The sequence below is a fragment of the Etheostoma spectabile genome, unplaced genomic scaffold (genome assembly GCF_008692095.1).
Source record: "Etheostoma spectabile isolate EspeVRDwgs_2016 unplaced genomic scaffold, UIUC_Espe_1.0 scaffold00009337, whole genome shotgun sequence".
Classification (NCBI taxonomy): Eukaryota; Metazoa; Chordata; class Actinopteri; order Perciformes; family Percidae; genus Etheostoma; species Etheostoma spectabile.
The window spans coordinates 17,865-29,633 of record NW_022603689.1 but is presented as its reverse complement, the minus strand read 5'-3'; the positions used below and the strand labels follow the sequence as shown (position 1 = coordinate 29,633).

The following is an 11,769-nucleotide window of genomic DNA, read 5'->3' as shown; positions in this document are numbered from 1 at the left end:
ATTAATTATCTGACTTTCTCTGACTTTCTCTGTATTAATTATCTGACTTTCTCTGACTTTCTCCGTATTAATTATCTGACTTTCTCCGTATTAATTATCTGACTTTCTCTGACTTTCTCCGTATTAATTATCTGACTTCCTCTGACTTTCTCTGTATTAATTATCTGACTTTCTCCGTATTATTTATCTGACTTTCTCCGTATTAATCATCTGACTTTTTCTGACTTTCTCTGTATTAATTTTCTGACTTTCTCCGTATTAATTATCTGACTTTCTCCGGATTAATTATCTGACTTTCTCTGTATTAATTATCTGACTTTCTCGACTTTCTCTGTATTAATTATCTGACTTTCTCTGTATTAATTATCTGATTTTCTCTGTATTAATTCTCTGACTTTCTCCGTATTAATTATCTGACTTTCTCTGACTTTCTCCATATTAATTATCTGACTTTCTCCGTATTAATTATCTGACTTTCTCTGACTTTCTCCGTATTAATTATCTGACTTTCTCTGACTTTCTCTGTATTAATTATCTGACTTTCTCTGACTTTCTCTGTATTAATATCTGACTTTCTCTGACTTTCTCTGTATTAATTATCTGACTTTCTCCATATTAATTATCTGACTTTCTCCGTTAATTATCTGACTTTCTCTGACTTTCTCCGTATAATTATCTGACTTTCTCTGACTTTCTCTGTATTAATTATCTGACTTTCTCTGACTTTCTCTGTATTAATTATCTGACTTTCTCTGTATTAATTATCTGATTTTCTCTGACTTTCTCTGTATTAATTATCTGACTTTCTCCGTATTAATTATCTGACTTTCTCTGACTTTCTCCGTATTAATTATCTGACTTTCTCCGTATTAATTATCTGACTTTCTCTGTATTAATTATCTGACTTTCTCTGACTTTCTCTGTATTAATTATCTGACTTTCTCTGACTTTCTCTGTATTAATTATCTGACTTTCTCTGTATTAATTATCTGATTTTCTCTGTATTAATTCTCTGACTTTCTCCGTATTAATTATCTGACTTTCTCTGACTTTCTCCATATTAATTATCTGACTTTCTCCGTATTAATTATCTGACTTTCTCTGACTTTCTCCGTATTAATTATCTGACTTTCTCTGACTTTCTCTGTATTAATTATCTGACTTTCTCTGACTTTCTCTGTATTAATTATCTGACTTTCTCTGACTTTCTCTGTATTAATTATCTGACTTTCTCCATATTAATTATCTGACTTTCTCCGTATTAATTATCTGACTTTCTCTGACTTTCTCTGTATTAAATTTCTGACTTTCTCTGACTTTCTCTGTATTATTTATCTGACTTTCTCTGTATTAATTATCTGACTTTCTCTGACTTTCTCTGTAAACTTGAGACTACCTTTCACACTAACTAGTCCATGTTAGTGCTTTCCTTCGTGATCACCTCAGTGTCACCACCTTTTACGACTCTATTTTTAGAGACGTTACTTTTCGTAGCATAAGCACAAGCGTAACTTGTTTTAAGAGGATGGAAGAATGAAGGAGTGCCGTCCATCCAGGAGTGGGTTTGTGAGACGGCTAGAGGGGCGGCGTTTGAAAAGTGTTATGGTTTGGGGTTTTGTTGGGGTTATGGTTCCGGTCTTGCCTTGTGTTTGTTCTTGGTTTTCTCCCCAGTCTTGTGTGGTTGTCTCTGTCTTGTGATTCCCCGGTGAGTGTCTGTTTGTTCTACTTCCTGTTTTATTTTGATAGTGTAGTTTCCTGTCTTGTCTAGTCTTGTAAAGTTTGCCTGTCTGGTTGTCCCGCCCCGCCCTAATGTGGTCCACCTGACGTCCCACCTGTTCCCCATCCCCTCGTTACCTCTTGTATTTAACCCCTGTGTTCCCTTTGTCTCGTGTCAGATCATCTAGTTCCTTCGCCTGTCTGTACGTCACCTCGTCCCAGTGGTCCTGGTTTTTGTTCCTGGTCCCTGGCCCTGGTGATTATCTGTTTTGTTCCTTTTTGATTTTTGGTTTGTTCCATTGAGGCTTACTTTGTGTTTTGGACCATAAAGCCCTTGTGTGCCTACATCTGCCTGCCTCCTCCTCTCTGCGTTTGGGTCCTCTCCGCACCATACCTTAACAAAAAGAGGTCCTACAAACGCTTTGCCAGATTGGATGTCTATACCAGAAAATGGGGAAAGTACCGGAGCTTTCTGGAGGGCTCCTGAGAAGCTTTGTGCTGGTGACAGACCTGTATGATGGGCCATTTTGTTGTTTTGTATTTTCTTAAAAAATGAAGGAGAAAAAAAAAGAAATTGTAATTTTCAAATTGTAAAACAATAAAAATGAAAACAGAACTTGTTCAGTGCGGTCACAGGAAGTTTTACCATACTACGTAAAGCGGCACAGGAGTGTGTTTTTTGGTCATTTGTTTTTTATAAAAGTCAACCTGCAATGGGAGCGTGGCTTTGTTCCCACTTTTCTAAGAATTAAACAAATAAAATAAAAAAATAGGCCCTATGTTCCCATATTTCCTTTTTCTAACCCTAACTACAGATGGAATGTAACCCTAACCCTAACATAGGGACTCATTTTGAGAAAAATCTTAGAAATGTGGGACCATCGGGCTGACCCCCCCCCCCCCCCTCTGCAACACATGTTGCAGCACCGTCCAATCAGGCGCTAGTTCAGCTGTGGCTCATCTAGAGATTTGGCATGTTCCCTGTTTTTTCTTCTTGTGTAGGAGTCCCACATCATGGTGGTTTTTAGGTGATGTGGCCCCGGGCTGACGAAGCAGGGAACACCCGGCTCAGCAGAGCGCGGACCCTGAGAAATGTTCTCACCTGCAGGCAACTAAACATCTGGAGAGCCCCAACCCGGAACAAAGAAATGCAACGTGGCTCACTCAGTCAGGTCTTGGCTGCATGTTTCCTACATTGTTATTGCATGTAGGCAGCAATCAGTTTTTGGCGGATGATCAGTTTATGGCCAGGACACCGGTAGCCGGTGAAATGCAATGAATGTAGGGATGTAGCAGCTCTCCACCCCCGCTGCTGTATGTTTGGGGAAACATGCACAGAGATGTGTTGATTTTAAGATGGATGAAACATCAACTATTGAGTCTGGTAAACTTGTAAAGGCATCCAGTTCTTGTTCAGAGCTTTAATAAGTAACTGATTTGAATAGGTTGTTTAGCCTAAAAAGCAATGTGTCTTCCATGTTCTGTGTTTGAGTTATTGTTAACAATATTCAGTACGATTTAACTTAATAACAGGACAACTCGGTCATTTAGTAAACTGGGGCGCCGTCTCCAGACCCTCTGATTCTATGAGGAGTTTACCTCCTAAAAGCTGAAGTCAGCAGAGTTTTAAATGAGAAATGAGCTCTGTTGTCAACAAGTGTTGCTGTGTTGTTATCACATACTTTTTCTTTATACTTTTACTACAAACTGCAGCTGCTCTTCCTCTACAAAGTGTGTACTGTTGCCTGCAGTCCAGTCTGCGTAGGATCGGGGCGTGGGAGATTACACCTTTGACCGTCTTGCTCAGATATGCTGCACAGAGGATTGTGGGTCAGAAAAGCATGCTGACTTTGCATACTGCACAATGCGACCGGATGCATCAGGACATATGTTTGAAACACACATCAATTTTTCTACTATGCATTGAGACATACTAAATTGTTTCCTGTCATACTAATGGTAGCATTGGCATTGCAACACACCCAGGTTTCTCTCCGCTCCTCTTCCAGGAATGCAGCAGAACCTGATAACTCCTCCCAATCACATGATGTTTTTACATCAGAGCTCAGACTAGTTTCACTTCTCAGGAAGTGAGACTCAGACAGTCGTTGTCACTGAGCGAGAGGTGAGATGGAGCAGAGAGGAGTTCAGCTGGACCGGGAAACCTTCTCTTGTTCCATCTGTCTGGATCCACTGAAGGATCCGGTGACTACTCCCTGTGGACACAACTACTGCATGAACTGTATTAAAAGCCACTGGGATGGAGAGGATGGTAAGTACAGCTACAGCTGTCCTCAGTGCAGGAAGACGTTCACACCGAGGCCTGTCCTGGTGAAAAACACCATGTTAGCAGATTTAGTGGAGGAGCTGAAGAAGACTGGACTCCAAGCTGCTCCTGCTGATCACTGCTATGCTGGAGCTGAAGATGTGGCCTGTGATGTCTGCACCGGGAGGAAACTCAAAGCCATCAAGTCCTGTCTGCAATGTCTGGCTTCTTACTGTGAGAAACATCTTCAGCCTCATTATGAATCACCTCCATTAAAGAAACACAAGCTGGTGGAGCCGTCCAAGAAGCTCCAGGAGAACGTCTGCTCTCGTCATGATGAGGTGATGAAGATGTTCTGCCGTACTGATCAGCAGCTTATCTGTTATCTCTGCTCTGTGGAGGAACATAAAGGCCACGACACAGTCTCAGCTGCAGCAGAGAGAGCTGAGAGGCAGAGAGAGCTCGAGGGGAGTCGACTCAACATCCAGCAGAGAATCCAGGACAGAGAGAAAGATGTGAAGCTGCTCAACAGCAGGCGGAGGCCATCAATCTCTCTGCTGATGAAGCAGTGGAGGACAGCGAGAAGATCTTCACTGAGCTGATCCGTCTCCTGGAGAAAAGAAGCTCTGATGTGAAGCAGCAGGTCAGATCCCAGCAGGAAGGGAAGTGAGTCGAGTCCGAGAGCTTCAGGAGAAGCTGGAGCAGGAGATCACTGAGCTGAAGAGGAAAGACGCTGAGCTGAAGAAGCTCTCACACACAGAGGACCACAACCAGTTTCTACACAACTACCCCTCACTGGCACCACTCAGCCAATCAGCATCCAGCATCCAGATCCGTCCTCTGAGCGGCTTTGAGGACGTGACAGCGGCCGTGTCAGAGCTCAGAGATAAACTACAGGACGTCCTGAGAGAGAAGAGGACAACCGTCTCACTGACAGGGACTGAAGTGGACGTTTTACTGCCTCAACCAGAGCCCAAGACCAGAGCTGGATTCTTACAATATTCACGTGAAATCACACTGGATCCAAACACAGCATACACAGAGCTGTTATTATCTGAGGGGAACAGGAAAGCAACGTTCAGTCATCATCAGTCTTATTCTAGTCACCCAGACAGATTCACTGACTGGTCTCAGGTCCTGAGTAGAGAGAGTCTGACTGGACGTTGTTACTGGGAGGTGGAGAGGAGAGGAGGAGTTTCTGTAGCAGTCGCATACAAGAATATCAGGAGAGAGGGGGGGTCGGGTGAATGTGGATTTGGACTAAATGACAAATCTTGGGCGTTATATTGTAACAACAACAGTTATACATTTTGGTCCAACAATGTCCAAACTCCCGTCTCAGGTCCTTGGTCCTCCAGAGTAGGAGTGTACCTGGATCACAGTGCAGGTATTCTGTCCTTCTACAGCGTCTCTGGAACCATGACTCTCCTCCACAGAGTCCAGACCACGTTCACTCAGCCCCTCTATGCTGGACTTTTTCGTTATCCTGAAGCCTCTGCTGAGTTGTGTAAACTGAAATAGACAGACGTCATTAAGGGTTAAATTCTGAGTTTTAACTCTTCGTCTATTCAGGGTTCAAGGTTGCCCAATGGCCGGGGCAGATAAAACGCCCCGTGGGGTAAATAGATATATCAAGCCATAGAAGACGTCATCGTTCTCTCGAGAACGCTCGTAGATTCCATCAGGAACGGAGGTGGTGCTCCACATGAGATGTTTATTTTTCAAATAAAGTTTTTACACTTTTGAGGCTTTTGACGGTTTAAGTTTTTAGGTAATTTTTTAGGACTTTTTTCTTTTACATTTGACTTGTTTGTTGATGCTTTCTGTGTGTCATGCATTTTGAAGTTTGGCGTGTCTTTTGATGTTGTTTTTTTCCTGTTTAAGACTTTTTTTGACGCTTGTTACGTTTTTTTAATGTTTGGTTTTTTAACACTTTTTCTTACTTAAAGCGCCCATATGTTGCTAATGTTCAGGTTCATAATTGTATTTTGAGGTTGGACCAGAATAGGTTTCCATGGTTTTAATTTCCTAAAAACACCATATTTTGGTCCCACTACTAGTCACGGAGCGTTGTCAACATATCAACGCAAAATACATCCACGTGTGTAAGGACCAGGAATGCTGTGGACGTGTTTTCAAAGAGATTTGCAGCGCGGTTTTCACCAAATCTGCAAAAAAAACTCTGTAAAATATCCCGGAGACTTTAACCCTCGTGTTGTCTTCCCGTCAAAATTGAAAATCAAAACTTTTTATCGATGTTTTTAACTTTTTCTTCAGTTTTTGTTCCTTTTTTCAACACTTTTGACGCTTTTTTCCCATGTTGGTTAATTTTTTTTTACATTTTCAACACTACGTAACGCTAACTCGTTAACTTTAGTTTTACAGTTATTTTTGGAATTTATGGTCAATAAACCTCATTTATAGGAAATAATACTAATGTGTTTGAGTTAGAAAAGCAGAAATTAGGAATTATTGAGACTAAAATTAAAGGAATGGATGTTGATGATAATCACAGACTGGAATATGTCAACTTTACTCAATACTATTTCAAAAACACTTCACTTTGTTTCAAATGCTATAAAATTGAATAACCCCCCCCCCCCCCACTCTGACAGGTCTCCATTAGTGCATGTATAGGACCTGAGCATGTGTGTGTACTTCAGGCCTGTGTGTAGTGTGTAATAACAACAGAGTGTACATTGTAATTTCCCCATAGGGGATCAATAAAGAGAAGAATTTATGAAATTTATTGTAAGCCCAGTTTATTATGTAACTCTATTTTTGTGATCAAATTGTGATTTTTTTAATGTACTTATATATGTATATATATATATATATATATAATATATATTATATATTATATTATATATATATATATATATATATATATGTGTATATATATATATATGTGTATATGTGTATATATATATATGTATATATATGTATATATATATATATATATATATATTTATAGAGTGACAAATGAACAGATACAAACATTACACTGAGATATGGAACGCGTCCCAAAGCTAAAAAAAACTGGGAGGGTGACAAAATAACACATGCAGTAACGGACACACACACACACACACACACACACACACACACACACACACACACACACATACGCACACACACACTCACACAAGGGACCAATCACACACACAGGGTTGATGTATGCAACTCTGTTTTATAGAGTAGCGGGTCCCTGCTCTGTCTCTTTCAGTTAAAGGGTCCTGGTTTAGAGACCCCTGGTTTAGAGACCCCTGGTTTAGAGACCCCTGGTTCAGAGACCCCTGGTTTAGAGACCCTGGTTTAGAGACCCCTGGTTTAGAGACCCCTGGTTCAGAGACCCCTGGTTTAGAGACCCTGGTTTAGAGACCCCTGGTTTAGAGACCCCTGGTTTAGAGACCCCTGGTTTAAAGACCCCTGGTTTAGAGACCCCTGGTTTAGAGACCCCTGGTTTAGACCATTAAACAGTTAGGATCGTTTCCAGTATCTGAGATGTGAGGATTATTCTGTATTGGGTACTTTTACTTTTAACACTTTAATTACATGTTCCTGATGATAAGATCTTTCTTTGGAGTTGCACATGCGCGGTAAGTACTGCCAGCTCGTCAGTTGCAGAGCATGAGGGAGTGTCACTAGCAGCTAGGAGAGTGTTATGTGTGTGTCGGTACCCGATCTGTGCTGCCTGCGCGATCCGCCCGATGTTCGCTCATTTATGGCACTGCATGATTTGCAGACTTCATGTACACTTTATGTACACACACACATATAGTGTGTTCCAAATCGCGCACTTCTGTACTAAATACTAACTATTTGAGTACATAGTGCGTTCACATTGTCGAAGTGCGGTCAAATGCAGTACACTTTAATACCCGGATGGTGCACTCAAAACGGACCAAAAATTGAGTGCAGATCGATGGACACTTTCCACACTCAACGGTCGCCATCTTGGCTACGCAGCGGAAGGGGTGGAGCTAACAACAGTCGAAAAACTTTTTGCATGTATGCATGTATTTGTATGCATGCATGCATGCATGTATGTATGTATATGTATGTATATGTATGTATGTATGTATGTATGTATGTATGTATTGTCCTCTCTGCCCTATTTCCTCCTCCCCCCTAGTGAGGAGTTGTATAATCGGATGGCATGAGGGACAAAGGAGTCCTTGAGTCTGTTCAAGTAAGCTATTTTGTGATAAATAAATTCATTTTAGTTTATTGTATTGATTGGATGAACTATAATTTGCCTAAATATGATTATTTTGTATTTTTGTCTGTCTGATTGATGCTTGTGTTAAGAAATAAATCAGACGTTACTCAACAGTTACTCACTACTTGAGTAGTTTTTTCATCCAGTACTTTTTTACTCTTACTCAAGTAATTATTTGGATGACTACTTTTACTTTTACTTGAGTCATAATATTCTGAAGTAATAGTACTTTTACTTGAGTACAATTTTAGTACGGGAAGCAAAGTTAAAAGACTCTCCAGGAACCAGTGGGGAGTCTGTGATGGGGGGACGGGGACTACTCCTGTCCACTCAGACTCAGAACCAACTGATACTAAATGCTCATTGCAGCAGTTTAACACATCAACTCTGTCGTAGACCGGGGAGAGGTTTTAAAACAGATTTTGGGAGGGCTTCATTACTCTTATTCACAGTAAGAGACTTGATGACTTTCCAACGTTTCTGTGGATTATTGAGAGTTTCACTAGTAACTGATAAATAATATTCAGATTAGCCTTTTTAATAAGAGAGGTCCATTTGTTTCTTAGTTGTCTGAAAATGGACCCGTCAGTGGCAGAATCACCGTTTCTAGCTTTAGCCCAATGTTCAGTCCAGGCATTGATTTAAATTCAGCAGGGGTCGAGACACGTTGAAAACAGGACCAGGACTGGGCTGCACATTTCCAGATAGAAGTAGAAGTAGAGCAATAATCAATCTACACTTCGCAGCATATTTTAAAGCCGGCCAATCTATGCTGAAAACCCGGTGATGCCTGTCACTAATGGAGAGAGACAAATTATACAAAGCAAGAAGTTTTGCAGTTAGGCAAATCCTGAAACCAATCCATCCAGAAGTCCAGGTTCCAACAAAAATGTAAAGGTTCCTGGTCCATGTCGATACTGTTTTTTTGCCACTACAGTATGTTTAATAGATAGAGGAGAGATGCCCCCCCCCCCCCCAAGAAGTATAAAGATGACGTTTTCAGATGTGTAGCTGCCTTTAACTGAGGAATCATCTTAAAGGAGAAGGTCAAGGTGCCCTCCTGCTACTGGAATTCATCTTAATTCCACCCCTCCACCCCTGTGTTAATAATAACAAAGGTGAAACTAAAACCCCAAAGAGACAGTCATACTGTAAGTCTCACTACTATGTATTAGGGAAAACATTAGTTTTTTCCTGTCATAATAATGGTAGTATGGGTATGTAACAAACCCAGTATCTCTCTCAAAGCACTCCTCATCCAGGAATGAAGCAGAACCTGATAACTCCTCCCAATCACATGATGCTTTTACATCAGAACTCAGACTAGTCTCACTTCTCAGGAAATGAGACTGTCTTTATTTCCCAATAAAGTAAACATAAAATATATTATATTACCAAACTATTATCAACTATTAGAACTATAACTTACACGTCTCACATATACCAAAGGCTGATAGAGAATTCATTTTGATAAAGTCTTTTATTCCTTCTTTCTTAAAGTAGTTTCTTAAGTAGTATCTTAAAGTAGTTTCTTAAGTAGTATCTTAAAGTAGTTTCTTTAAACGTTTATTTGGGAACCGTTCCTTTGGAGATGTTGCTGTATGTTTGGGATCATTGTCTTGTTGGAAGATAAATCTCCGTCCCAGTTTCAGGTCTTTGCAGACTCCAACAGGTTTTCATCCAGAATGGTCCTGTATTTGGCTGCATCCATCTTCCCTCAATCTGAACCAGATTTGGACGACTACTTTTACTTTTACTTGAGTCATATTATTCTGAAGTAACAGTACTTTTATTGAGTACAATTTTGGCTACTCTACCCACCTCTACAAATACTATACGTAATAATACAGCAAAACAAATACTATACATAATAATACAGCATAACAAATACTATACATAATAATACAGCAAAACAAATACTATACAGCAAAACAAATACTATACATAATAATACAGCATAACAAATACTATACATAATAATACAGCAAAACAAATACTATACATAATAATACAGCAAAACAAATACTACACATAATAATACAGCAAAACAAATACTATACATAATAATACAGCATAACAAATACTACACATAATAATACAGCAAAACAAATACTATACATAATAATACAGCAAAACAAATACTATACATAATAATACAGCAAAACAAATACTATACGTAATAATACAGCAAAACAAATACTACACATAATAATACAGCAAAACAAATACTACACATAATAATACAGCAAAACAAATACTACACATAATAATACAGCAAAACAAATACTATACATAATAATACAGCAAAACAAATACTATACATAATAATACAGCATAACAAATACTATACATAATAATACAGCAAAACAAATACTATACATAATAATACAGCAAAACAAATCCTATACAACAGATTTAGGTGGTAGACCTTCAGGTGGACCAGGCAGTTTTAAGGACCGGCGTTGAGGTGGTCCCTGTTACTAACCCACGTCCCCCCCTCCAGGCTGAACGGGAAGCACGTGGTGTTCGGCTCCGTCGTGGAGGGCATGGACGTCGTCAAGGCGATGGAGAAGCAGGGCACCAAGAGCGGCACCCCTAAAGCCAAGGTGGTCATCGCCGACTGTGGGGAACTGGACTAGGGGGGGGACGCTCCTCCAGTTCAGATGTAAGAGCCCAGTTCATCTCTGAGATGGTGGTGTATATCAGCTGAATCCGTAGACAGACACCCAGTCCCCCCCCCCCTCCTCTGGAAGTCCTCGTCTCCTGTGTTGATATTCCTTGTGTAAGATTTTGTACCTCCTAATTTGCTCCTTGAGGACCACATTTGTTAACAAAATCTGAATAAAAGGATCTCGATGTTGTAAATAAAACAACTTGAAAGCTTACTGTGTGTATGTCGTCTCATTGGTGAGTACCAGCACTGGGAAGTTTCTGTTAAAGGTCCCGTATGACGCTCATCTTCAGGTTCATAGTTGTATTTAGAGGTTAAATCAGAATAGGTTTCCATGGTTTCTTTTTCATAAAACACCATATTTATGTTGTACTGCACATTGCTGCAGGTCCTCTTTCCACCCTGTGTATTTAGGTCTCTGTTTTATCTCCAGAGTGAGACATCTCACTAGTTTTATCTCCAGAGTGAGACATCTCTCTAGTTTTATCTCCAGAGTGAGACATCTCTCTAGTTTTATCTCCAGAGTGAGACATCTCACTAGTTTTATCTCCAGAGTGAGACATCTCTCTAGTTTTATCTCCAGAGTGAGACATCTCACTAGTTTTAATAAGTAACTGATTTGAATAGTAAACTGGGGCTCCGTCTCCAGACCCTCTGATTCTATGAGGAGTTTACCTCCTAAAAGCTGAAGTCAGCAGAGTTTTAAATGAGAAATGAGCTCTGTTGTCAACAAGTGTTGCTGTGTTGTTATCACATACTTTTTCTTTACACTTTTACTACAAACTGCAGCTGCTCTTCCTCTACAAAGTGTGTACTGTTGCCTGCAGTCCAGTCTGCGTAGGATCGGGGCGTGGGAGATTGCACCTTTGACCGTCTTGCTCAGATATGCTGCAC

At 40.2% G+C, this 11,769-nt stretch overlaps 1 pseudogene; it reads left to right on the top strand.

The window, feature by feature from the left end:
* Nucleotides 1-3,766: 3,766 nt before the first annotated feature.
* Nucleotides 3,767-5,547, top strand: LOC116679099 (tripartite motif-containing protein 16-like; annotated as a pseudogene).
* Nucleotides 5,548-11,769: the final 6,222 nt, after the last annotated feature.